The sequence below is a fragment of the Xenopus tropicalis genome, chromosome 8, assembly GCF_000004195.4.
Source record: "Xenopus tropicalis strain Nigerian chromosome 8, UCB_Xtro_10.0, whole genome shotgun sequence".
Taxonomy (NCBI): domain Eukaryota; kingdom Metazoa; phylum Chordata; class Amphibia; order Anura; family Pipidae; genus Xenopus; species Xenopus tropicalis.
The window spans coordinates 36044481-36057102 of NC_030684.2; positions in this window are offsets into that span (position 1 = coordinate 36044481).

Below are 12622 nucleotides of genomic sequence, written 5' to 3' on the forward strand. Positions count from 1 at the left end.
ATGATCAGCATTGTCTATTTTAGTAGCCACTACAAGTAGCTGCTACTAGTAGCTCCATGTGTCTTCACCCTAAGGGCTCTGGCACACGGGGGAGATTAGTCGCCCGCGATAAAACTCCCTGTTCGCGGGCGACTAATCTCCCCGAGTTGCCTACCCCTGCCATCCCACCGGCGAACATGTAAGTCGCCGGCGGGATGGCAGACGCGGCGGGGCGATTTCCGGAAATCGCTGAAAAAGACTCGCGAGATTAGTTGCCCGCGAACAGGGAGTTAATCGCGGGCGACTAATCTCCCCCGTGTGCCAGAGCCCTAAAGGTACCTAGCTCTTTATAAACTCTTACCTGTGTATGACATCTTTGGTATGGATCGCCGACAGACCTAGGGTAATACAGGCAGCGTAGAACCTGCAAGCATAAGGAAAATACATTTGATCATTATATGCTGCTTTCATATATTAAACTTAATATTTAGTGTAGCGTAACTGCCAGTTCTCTTATCCTCCCCTACTCTTCAGTCTCCTGTAACTCTGGGACTGTATGTATAAAAGCCCAAATATTCACCTAATTTATACTTACGTAGCTTTCTCCAGATCAAAGTGCCCACAGCTCTCCAGGTGCGTTCTTAAAGTCCCTCCTGCAACAAACTCCATAATAAAAAACAGATGAAATTTGCTAGTAAATGTGGCATATAAATCCACTAAAAACCTGTCCGGATTCACCAACTGCCCAATCTGCTTTTCGGCTAAGATGCTGAAAAATGAAAGAGAAAATAAGTCCAATATAAGTAAAATATAATGGTAAGAAAAGCAACTGAATGGAAGGAAGGCAAGTGAAGAGATAAGTGTATAAAATGAAAAAGACTGTCAGACAGAAAGTGACTGCCAATTAAAAGTTTAGGCCTATCAGATTATGCAATCATTCCCCATGCACTTACCGTTGTATGTCCTCTTTGTCGTTGATTTTGTCCTTCTTGAGCACCTTCAGGGCACAGATTATATTTGCCGGAAGGTACTCAACAAGTAGAACCTGGCATAAGAGAGTGAGTTTAGTGACACTGAATGTTCCCTTGTATATATTGCCAAATTCTAATTAGAGACTTAATCACTTACCTTGCCAAAGCTTCCTCTGCCTAGAACTTGAATGCGACGAAAGTCTGTTGCATTAAAACTGCAGAACTGCAGCTCTCTGGAAGGGAAGAAACAGAAATTGTGTCTTATGCAACGTAGTATTTATATACACACACACACTATTCATTTCCAGTATTGAGGTTTTGTCTTACTGAGTGCTTTGGGTCTCCTCTAATGGCTCCTCTGCCTGGCAATCCCTCTGAGTTGGACTATAATCACCAGGGTGAGGGCCCTGTGATGTTCCCGAGGAGTCTCCTTCATGCACTTGCACGTCGCTATTGGGATAAGGTAATTGTGGTAAAAGATCATTATAATGCAAATGTACAGTTAATAATAGAAAGCAAGCTAACCTGCGGCTTTAAAGAGTGATCTTACCTGTCTTCCTCAGGCTGTTCCAGATTGGCAATAAGAACTTCTGCCTCTTCCTCATCCTCCTCATCGTCTGCAGGTGAGTCACTATAAGTATAATACAGGTTAATGTCCATTCTTAATCCCTTGCTTAGTTATTGATTAATTGTAAGCTATCCTATTGCTTTCCTCAGCTGATTCATTCTCCATAATCCCCAATACTGTAGCACCCCCGCCATATCTCATAGAGGGCACAGTATTATAGAGGTCCTCTATAATATTGTGTATAATGGAATCTCCCAGCTAAATGCATGTGCATATTACCATTTTTCTTCTTCTGCATCTTCATTTTCCTCTGCAGGTACTTCACTGTAATTAGAAGAATAACGCAGTTATTGTTAATATTCTATTGCTCTTATTTGAAAGAATGGGGCAGGGATTTAATCTGGTCTCTGAGAAACTCCAATAAATCCTTACCTGTCAGGTGGAACTTGGGGCTGCTCTATCTCTGGCCCCGGTTCTTCAGCAGAATCATCAGGATGGTGCTGCAAACAAAAAAGGATCACAAGGATAAGATAAGGGGAAATGTTTGTGCTCTGCCCAATACATAAATGTAATGTCAATGTAATGTACTCACTTGGGAAGAGTCACTGGCAGGGTCTGAAATGACCGGAACCTCAGGCCCAGTGACCTTCTCTGCTGGGAATACTACATTGATGTCATTTGTAGTCTCAGTCGTCTCCAGTACAGCATCTGAAACTATAGAAAACAAGTTTGATAGACATAAGGAGTTTCAAATACATGATATGCTGAGGATGCGAAGGAGGACAATTTGAAATGCCCATGGTTCACTTTACATTGCAGAATTGTACCTGGTTAAGGCTTAAGGGCTGTTTCTTGATTTTTATGACTTTTGATTTCAAATATACATGCAAATGCTTCTAAGTCAATGTAAAGTAATCTATAGTCATGCAGGGCTAAGTGTGATGCCCATGAAGTGGTAGTGGGTGTGCTGTTATGGTGCCACGCAGTTTCCACATATAATGAAAATAGGAACGGAAAGAGGCCAGAGATAGTTATAGCTCACCTCGAGTGTTGTCTGCTTCCTTCCTAGCTATCTCCTGAGTGAGCTTGAGGAGAGAGGAGTAAAGGGCTTTCACCGTTTCCTCACTGCTCTTCCTCAGCTCCTTCACCTGGGCTTTGGTCTTTCTGTTCTTGGTGGCCCGGTACAGGTTTTCCGCCCCTGCTGCTACACGCATCTCCTTTTGAATGCTGCTTACCAGCTGATGTTTCATAGCTACAAGCTCAAAATAATCAAAACACTGATTGGTGTCCTCAGCCTATAGAGAATGGAAAAAATTAAGGGCTTGAAATCATCTCAAACTTTAGTGAATGTTAAACTAATAAACACATGAAGAACAGCTATTTGACTAAATATTTATTATAAGCGGAGGAATTTCTCTTTGCAGTGACAGTTCCCCTTTATATCTGGCGGCAAGGCCTCACCCTCAGGCAGGAAACAATGGCTTTATATTTCCATCAGCCTTACCTCAGTGTTTTGCTGCTGGTGCAAGATGTTACACAGCTTGGCACCCATCTTGAATCTCCTGTATCAGGAAAGAAAGGTCGGTATTAGTCACTGCTTTATTGGAGATAAAAAAAATACAACTGTTTGTAGCTGCGGGTAAACTACAAGCTCAAGTGGCAACTAGAAAGGGAAGTTTAAGAACAAACTTTATGTTGGGTTGAAAAACCTGAAGTCACTGAATGAAATCTGATCTGTTGTTACCTCTGCCCACTATTTCTAACCTTGAGTGGAAGTCACCCAGTGACAAACAGTGGGCACCCTGGCATAAATAGTGTGAGAATGGCAGCATTTTAAATTTAAACCAATAAAATTCAATGGATGAAATCTGATTGGCTGTTAGTGGCCCAATCCACTTTTCCTATTTTTGAACTAGAGTCTCCCAGTGACCAACTTAGCAAAGTTTGGGGACTCAGGCTTAAAAATTGTGAGACTGACAGCATTTGACACTTTACCATTGAAAGTAAATAGGTGAAATGTGATTGGCTGTTGGTGGCTTCACCCACTTGTTCTAACTTTGAATGGCAAATACCCAGTGACTAACTTTGGAAAGTTCAAAAACCCTGGAATTAATACTTAAATAATGGCATCAGTTTAAATATAAACCAATGAAATTTAATGGGTGGAAATATATTGTCTGTTGATGGCTCCACCCACTTGTTATAACCCTGAATCACTGACCTAATATAACTATTTTTCCAGCATATTTATTCTATAAATGTTTCTTTAATTTTAAAAGTGAAGTTTATGATTAAATGACATTTTATTCTCTGTGGTGGTTGTTGGAACGCTTCTGTCTGTATGATATGAAAAGTAAAGTTTAAGCTGAATTGTAAGTTTGATGAGAATTGTTTTGTTCTTTCTGCTTCCAGCTCTGGTTAAACTGTCTATGGAAGATAAAGGCAAAGGATCACAGGTGCATGATGGGAAAGAGACAGCTTCTCACATTTGAATCCTGAGTGAGAAGGAGCCATGTGAGTGAGGGTTTGATGCTCGGGCCGTGCAGCACTGTATCTGCAGCAGAGGAGGAGTTCAGTGCAACACAGAGGAACACCCCTTGCACCTTGGTACCTCACTCATCAGAACCAGTGAAGTGATTTACTTTAATATTTTGCTCACATAGTGTTACCTTCCTTAATGTCCCTTTCCATGGGATGTTGGGAATTGTAACTCAACAGATGAGCCCTAATTTCAATTTACGTTTCCATATTGTAATTCTTCCCCCCTACATGGCCAGTTGGTGTTAGTTGGTAAACCCCTGGAACTGTAGCAGTGTTGCACTGTGGGAACCAGGCCCCAAATCTTACTCCGGGGTCTCTAAGCCCCTAGCTTACAAATCTACAGGTAGGAATTATGAATAATAGCTGGCGCTAAAGAAATAATGAACAGCTTGGTACATCCAAGAGGGAAAGATAACCTTACTCAAATTATAGAGGGGAAAATGCAGGACCAGTACCTTTGTCCAGAGGACCCCAAATGGGAAGATGAAAATATCCTCTGGGCAGGGAATCACTCGAGTCTCCTCTTTCCTTTGCTGTTCTTCTCCCTTTGGTATCGCTGATATTGTTGTTATTCACCAAAGTCGCTTGCAATACTTACCGCTATGGGAAGAAAAGAAAATAAAGGATTGTGAGCATGAGAATATTAGGGGCAGTGGACCCTGCCGCCTCTGGAACCCCAGGAGAGTAGGAAACCCATTGGAACCAGACTGATAAGCAATATCAATACAAAGTTGCAAAACTGCTCCTGTTTTAAATGTGGGGGCCTTAAAATGAACTAGTATTAACCAGGGATACAGCACATAACCCCCCTCTGTCATACACTTTGCAGTTATTTATTTGTAAAAAATGTTTGGAATCATGTATGATTTTCGTTCCACTTCTCATGTGTACACCACTTTGTATTGGTCTTTCACGTGGAATTCCAATAAAATTGATTCATGTTTGTGGCTGTAATGTGACAAAATGTGGAAAAGTTCAATGGGGCCGAATACTTTTGCAAGCCACTGTATATAAGAATATGAGCTACACTGACTCCAAAAGAAATGGGAATGCATAATACACTGTGAGGTTTTCAAACTTTTTCAGACTATAATTAGAAGAAAATGAGCCTGACAGCTCGTGTGTGTGTGCTATTTAGCTAACAAACATGATGGTCATCCAGGATGCAGACTTTCCTCACTGGCTCTTGTAAAGGGCCTTTATCTCCCATGATGCACTCTAATGTCAGGCATAAGAGGTAGTTAGGATTGGTTTGCCTATAATGTCAGAGTTGGCTCATGACATTACATTGGACATACAGAGTACATATATTCTCAAAGAACCTGCTTTTCCCTGCACATACCCAACATGTCTGCTCCCCATAACCTGCTCTACTCTGATTAGTGCCCCTGCACCCATAATACAAGGGATCCTAACACTTTAGCATTTGTTCTACTAACTGTACTAACTCTTCCTTATCCATCATCCACTCTAGTGCTAAGGCTACTGACCGTTGCTACGGTAACTGGGACCCTAGCGTCCAAATGACAGTTGGCAGTTACAGCTAAAGAGAGGTAGATTAAATGGTCTAATGGTTAAAAGCATCAGTAAGCAAACACAAAATATTATTTTCTACATGATAAACATTTCCCCAAGCAAGAGCAAGCAATGGGTACAATTTTAGGGGCTTTGGTGCCAGGGAACAGTTTTGGGATCTTTGACTCCACTGCCCAAGCTACTATAAAAGCTACTATAAAAAAGTTGCCTAAAATACCCCCCCCCCCCCTTTTTGTCAGGCAAATGTTATTGGTTAAGATGACAGACATATCCAACTGACAACATTAAGACAAGCATCTCCCCAGGCAATACCAATAGGAGGCAATGGGGTGGCAATTTTAGGAGCTTTGGGTCCAGGGCACAATTTTTGGGAGCGTTGACCCCACTAATAAAGCTACTATAAATCATGGTTGCCAAAACCCCCAAATTGCCCCTTGTATCATTGTCTTAAATATGTCCCCCCTCCCCAGTTTCTTAATCTGCTCCACTTACCTCTGAATCCAGAAATGGTATAACTGCCGTTTGTGAGAGCCGTTGGTGATGTCACTGAAGCACAATAACTGCCAAACTGACACATACTCAGATACATACAGGACTGTGTTTGGCTGTATAGTGAGACTTGGGAACAATTGAGCTTGCACTGACTGGGCTCCCCTATCCCTACTGATGATTGCCCTGCTTAGATCTCCTCTGACTGGGGGCCCACTAGCTATTACGTGAACTACAACTCAGCTACTGTTTATCATAGGGAATGCTGCAAATTGTAGTTTAGCAATGACTGGAGACATAGGGCCTGATTCACTAAAGGGCGATAAAAATTATCGCACGCTTTTTCGCGTTAAAAAACACAAAATAACTTGCGCGCGATTCACCATAGTATTATCGCGTGCGAAAAATCGCCATTTTCGCATGGGGTATTTCTCGCACTAGTTTTACCGTTTTGTGTTAATTTCCGCGCTGAAAAGAATACGATCGCATGATTCACTATAACTTTTGCGCGCTAAATATCGCATTCGGCTATACGAAAATTAACACCTACTACAGGCAGGCGAAAAATTATACAAAAGTACAGTAAATGATTTTTTGCAATAAAATATGGACTTACAGTGTTATTTATTCAAGTCTGTGTTTCCCCCAGAGTGACGCAGCCGCCAGTTTGCAGCGAAATGTTCATTTTTAATACAGTAATTTTCTGCAAGTATTGGCGTGTATGGCTAACATGGCGTGCGTTCATTTGCGCAACTATTTCTATTTGGCTACAAGTGATGAAATGTTTCGCCAGGCATGGATTCGCAGCGAATTTTTGGACGTGCGTTGAATTTTTTCGCGGCGGATTTTTTCATGTGTTTCGCAAAATAATCCGCCAATGGCAAAACGCATGAAAAAATTCGCCACGCAAAAATTCACCGCACATCCACAAATTGATAAAAGTGTCAAAAAATAATAGTCACGGGCAACAATTTTTTTGCCCGCACAACATTTTTGCCGTTTCGGGGATCTTTCGAAAGATTTGCTAATTTTTCACTAAAGAAACCAGAACACATTTGCTCATCACTAGTGGCTACTATTTATAAGCATCTACTATTTATATGTGGCTAATATTTATATACACCATTTATATGCTTCGACAATTTTTATACACTATTTCTATGCTACCATTCATATTCGGCGATTATTCGCGTAATTTAGCGCATGTACAGGCAAATACCGCATTGAAATAGTCTTTCGCGAGTTAAATAACGCTTGCAATATCGCGCGTAAAAAAGCGCGAGTATGCTTATAGTGAATTGTGCGAAAAATCGCCAAAATTAAGCGGCGGTAAAAATTTTTGCGCACAATAAGAATAGCGCACGTTTTATCGCCCTTTAGTGAATCAGGCCCATCGTTTGTTGAGGGAGATAGAAGTATTATATTCGGAATATCATTTTTTGAAGACACTACTCCCGTGCTACCAGGGAATTGGCTTACATAGGCATTGCAAGGCATAGTATTCCTGGCAGCTTGCAGCCAAATGCCGGTTCATATGCGGCTCTATTCATATGGCAGGAGGCTGAGAATAGATGTGCAGCCAATGCATTTCCCTTCTTGTTGTTGGGGTCACTGACCCCCAGGAGCTACACAGTATTGTAAAGGTTGAGGAAGGAAAAACATTAATGTACCAAAGAAACAAGGCTGGAGATAAAGTCTCTATGTCATTTTTCCATCTCTATTTTGATTTCTCTCATTGTGCCCCCATGTCTGTATCTGGGGGTGCCACCTGGCCAGTAAAGTTGGTATTTGATGCCAATGTTATTAATAGGGGAGAAACGCAATGTGTATAGGAAGGATGGATTTCATTCAGACTATACTGAAGCCCATTTTGTTAGAGATGCGCTCCCCCTGGGCTCTCTAAAGTGTTAGGGTCTGTTGCCCCATTACACCCTGCCAGTAACATACAGCTTTAGGGTAATGGCACAGAGGGGGATTTAGGATATTTTGTTGCCAAGTGATTTTGTGCTCAATATCAACCCCATTCATCTCTATGGCAATCACCGGGATCCACAGAATTGCTGTGCCACTGTCACTTGGCCCTCAGGTCTGGGCAGTTGCATATAAACCAGGGCTTTACCATTACTCTGTACAGCCCCCCTTGTGCCTTCAGCTGTCCTCATTAGTTTGTATAGTTATAATAGTGTTATTATTTGTATTAAATTTTTGTTTTCAGCCCATCAACTATTCATATCACATTCTTATTTCCAAACTGCTGTGTGGTTGTTAGGGTACTTAAGCTCTAGCAACCAGGCGGCTGCAGTTCCAGAGAAGAGTAAATCCAAATTGTGTTAGAATGTTGCTGTCTGCATGATAATTTGGGTAAAGTTTAAGATGAACTGTCTGTTTAACTTCCAGGTGGAATCTGTCTATGGAAGATAAAGGCACAGAATCGCAGGTGCATGATGGGAAAGAGACCGATTCCCACATTTGAATCACGAGCGAGAAGAAGCCATGTGAGCAAGTCGTATTGTTTGATACTTGGGCCGTGCAGCTCACAGAGGAACACCTCTAGCAGACTGTACCAACATGCCCCCTGCAGGTAAGTACAAACACCCTGGCACCTCACTCATCTGGGTGCTTTCAAAAGCTCATTAAAATATTTGATCAAATATTTTGCTTACATAGTAGGATCTTCATTTGTGTCCTTTTGGTTTGTTACTGTATGTGAGTGACATAAATGTTGCTGTGACAATTCCACATTGGTGGGTGTGTGTGTAGGGGTCACTGGGAATTGTAATTCATCAAGAAATGAGACCATTTTTAAATTCTTCCCAATCCCCATTTCCGTAATATAATTCTACCCCCGCCTAATGGCCAGTTAGTTTACCAAATAAATATAAGAATTAATGCTTAGAATCTCATATCTCACATATCTAATACATGCGGGCAGGCAAGAATGTATATAATATGTTCTTTGCATTATAGGGGTGGTTCACTTTTAAGTTAGCTTTTAGTATGTTATTAAATTGTAAAAATTGTTAAATGTTGTTAAATTGTAACCCTGAACTATTTCAGCTGTGTCAGTTCTGTATTTATTGGGGAAAATTCTCAGTTAAGGTCAGGACTTTAACAATGATACTACATGCGCATTCTGCCCTCCTTTTTGATGTGCCTTCATAGCACCCACTTGTGTGAGCATAAAGACACCCTTTCCAGACTGTGTCTTAGGAAGACATAATTCTGCACAAGGTGGAAGACAATAGAACCCTAGTCAGTAGAGGATGAGGCTAGAGTACAAACATCTGTTATTAGCAGTGACCAGATGTATGTACATAAGAAGGACCCAAATTGTTGTGAGACACAGAATAATGTATGTTGCTAGTGGGACTTATGAGCAGGGCTGGAACTAGGGGTAGGCAAAAGACGCACGTGCCTAGGATGCAAATGTGGAGGGGCGCTAAGGTAGTACCTCTTCTGTCTGCCTCCCCCTTTCAGTAACTCCAAGTGACAGCTGGCTGAGGGAGTGGTGACCGCTTGGATTTTTCCTGTTTCACCTTGTATGTGTCTGTGAGGGAGTGATCGGCAGTGGGCTCTTCCTCTCTCTTGTGCTGCCCCTGACTACTTTAGGAATGCCATACTGACTATAATTAATAATAATTGGTGGGGCTAATACACAGTGTAGTGGAATGAAAGGGATATCTAGAGAATTTCACAACATTCCCTACATGATCTGAATGTATTGGTGCAGCTGAAGAGGGACAAATGTAATATATGGACGGGGGGGGGCGGTATAAAGGGTGCCCACCGCGGTGTAAGTTTCCTCTATAGATACTTTTTGATGGAGGAAATTAGTGCACCTGCTGCCTGCTCAAGCAGGTGTGTACGTGCAAGTGGGCACGGAGGGGAAGCAAATAGTTTGCAGTGCACAATGGGCCCTTCAGAAGATTTTTCGGTGGGAGGGCCCGGTCCCACATTATTATGTTGCTGACACTGAGCTATGCTATAGACAAAGGGAATATTTGACATGATGATTTCTTTCATCACAACAGATTGACTGTATCAGAACTATTATATGTAAAAACGTGTAATGCAGTTTCTTTATCTGTCCCCCTGTATCCCATATCCCTCCTCTAGAGCGTGTGGGATGGAGTTGGCCCCTTCACACTGTAGTTCTTAGAATGATTTTATACATTGTGGCTATAGGGCACCCTGGGTCTCCATGCCCCTTTGATCAGCCTGTGGATGCTGCCAGCCAGCTAGTACCCAACCTCTAGAGTTAATCCCAGTGCTAAGCATCTCTAGCTTATATATTTGATGGCACAGAGGCACACATTTGGGTCAGTATAATCGGCCCTGGACTGTTTTCCAGGAATTGGTCCTGTAGCTATTAGGAGTTATGCAAAATGAACAGACATTCCTTCAGCATGCTCTGCCTGAGCCATTTTAAACGGACGAACAAAATGGGCATGTGCGCTCCAGTTTTGGAAAATGTGTCTTGGCATTTCATAGGGCTGGAAAACTGTACCCGCTGTAAACTCTAATCCTTTATAGCCATATTTCCTTACCATACCAACAGGGCCGGATTTATAATTTTGCCGCCCCTAGGCTGGCCACCCCCTCCGTGTATGTGCCGGCAAGGTGTCTCTCCCCCCCCCCCCCCCCCCGCGCGCATGCGTCGGCTCGACCCCCGCAATGTCACGTGGTTCACATCCCCCTCCACCCCCCGCGCGCATGCGCCGAAACACGTGGCACGCTTTCATCGTGCGCAGGGGGATCTGTGGGTTTCTGGGGAGCAATAGCTCCCCAGCACCCACTCGGATGCGGCTGGGCGGCATGCCGCCCCTGACTCCTTGCTGCCCTAGGCTGGAGCCTTTGTGGCCTCGCCTCGTGATTCAGGTTTAGGATTGGGTTAGCACCTTTTCTGATCCAGTTTCCTTTTTTTTCAAAGCTAATTACTGACTGATTGCTGTTGGTAACTGGACTTGTATCATTCAGGAGCTATGATATTGAATGAGCCCTATAACTGACAGACTTTGGACCAAAATTGTGCCACCGCAGCATTCATATTAATTCAGTTCATGTAGGCTGCAGCCAGGGGTGCCACCTAGAGGCAGTACTGGGAAAGGGAGTACTTTCTATTGCTCTTATGCTCGTAATTTCTACTGACACTAGCGACGCTTTGTAATGTGATTCTAAATATGTTTAGCGTTTGTTTCAACTATTTGTAAATGTGTAACTCTGGGAAAGGGCATTGCTACATCATTATAACCAGCCTGTTGTAACTAAATAGCCCATCTCCCTACAGAAATATATTCTCTTAGGATGGAGAGGTTTCAAAATGTGTAGGGTGAGGGTCTCCTATACTATTCAGTTATTGTTTTAGGGCAGTGTAAAAGATGGGACATTGACCTAAGGCGCCATTACTTTTCTGTCTAAATGACCCTATAGTTATAGCTTGGATAGGGTGCAGAGTGCAGGAGGTCTCAATTTAAATGCAAGTTATCTCTCTGACTGACACACATGAAGTGCCCCATCACTTCTGGCCCAGTGGGCAGGAATTCTGCATGAGTTGCCAGGTTGACATGGTCGCAGTTCAGGGCATACTTTGTTCTTGAGTTAAGTTGATCAATTTTGCAGTGGATATAAGTTTCTGGATACTTTGAGAGCTGCTGAACAAAAACTGAAATTAAAAAAATTACAAATAATAAAAAATAAAAACCAATTGTAAATTGTCTCAGAATATTACTCTCTACTTCATACTAAAAGTTAACTCAACCAGGCAGTGGTTTGAAAGAGAGACTGGAATATGAATAGTAGAGAGACTCATACAATAATGAGGACCAATTGCAAAGTTGCTAGGAATAGGACATTATATATCAAACTAAAAGTTAACTTAAAGGTGAACCATTCTTTTAATAACATTCCCTTTGTCAGTAGGACTTCTTATCTTACAGATTTTCAGGTAGAGGTAAGGGTGGGATAAAGGGGTAAGCTAATATGTTAAACAGGGGTTCAGTAACGTGCTGCTGCAGACTTTATGGGGTTCATCCCCTTGGCTGGCAGGTAATGGCTGCAGTTACAGTTGGGGGGTAAATGATTGCTTCTCAGGATGACGTGGCACTTAAGTGTATGGGCGTCAGGAGCCAATGCCAGGCTGCAATCAGCTTTCCCTACAGGAATATTATTTAAGTCAGTGAGAGAAGGAGGAATAAACAACATATGGCAGGTATACCCAATAACCATACCAATAACAAAGTGTAAAACCTTACAGACAAAACTATTTGGTATCTTATGTATTCCTTCTTCCTTATGGCTGTAACCTGTTGAGATCCTTTGCAGTCTCACCACCTCATGGAAAAGTTAAATGCTTCAAAATATTAATGTACAATAAAAGTTCCCTATGGGTCATGTTGATCGTTTTTCACTGAGAGGCCTCCTTTTGTAAGTAATTGTTCCTTGAAGTTCCTAAACCTGACTGTTTTGCCAACTTGACTGTCCCTTCTCAGCCTGACAGTTATAGCTTCTAATGCTAATGGATTCCTGCTGCACAAATATG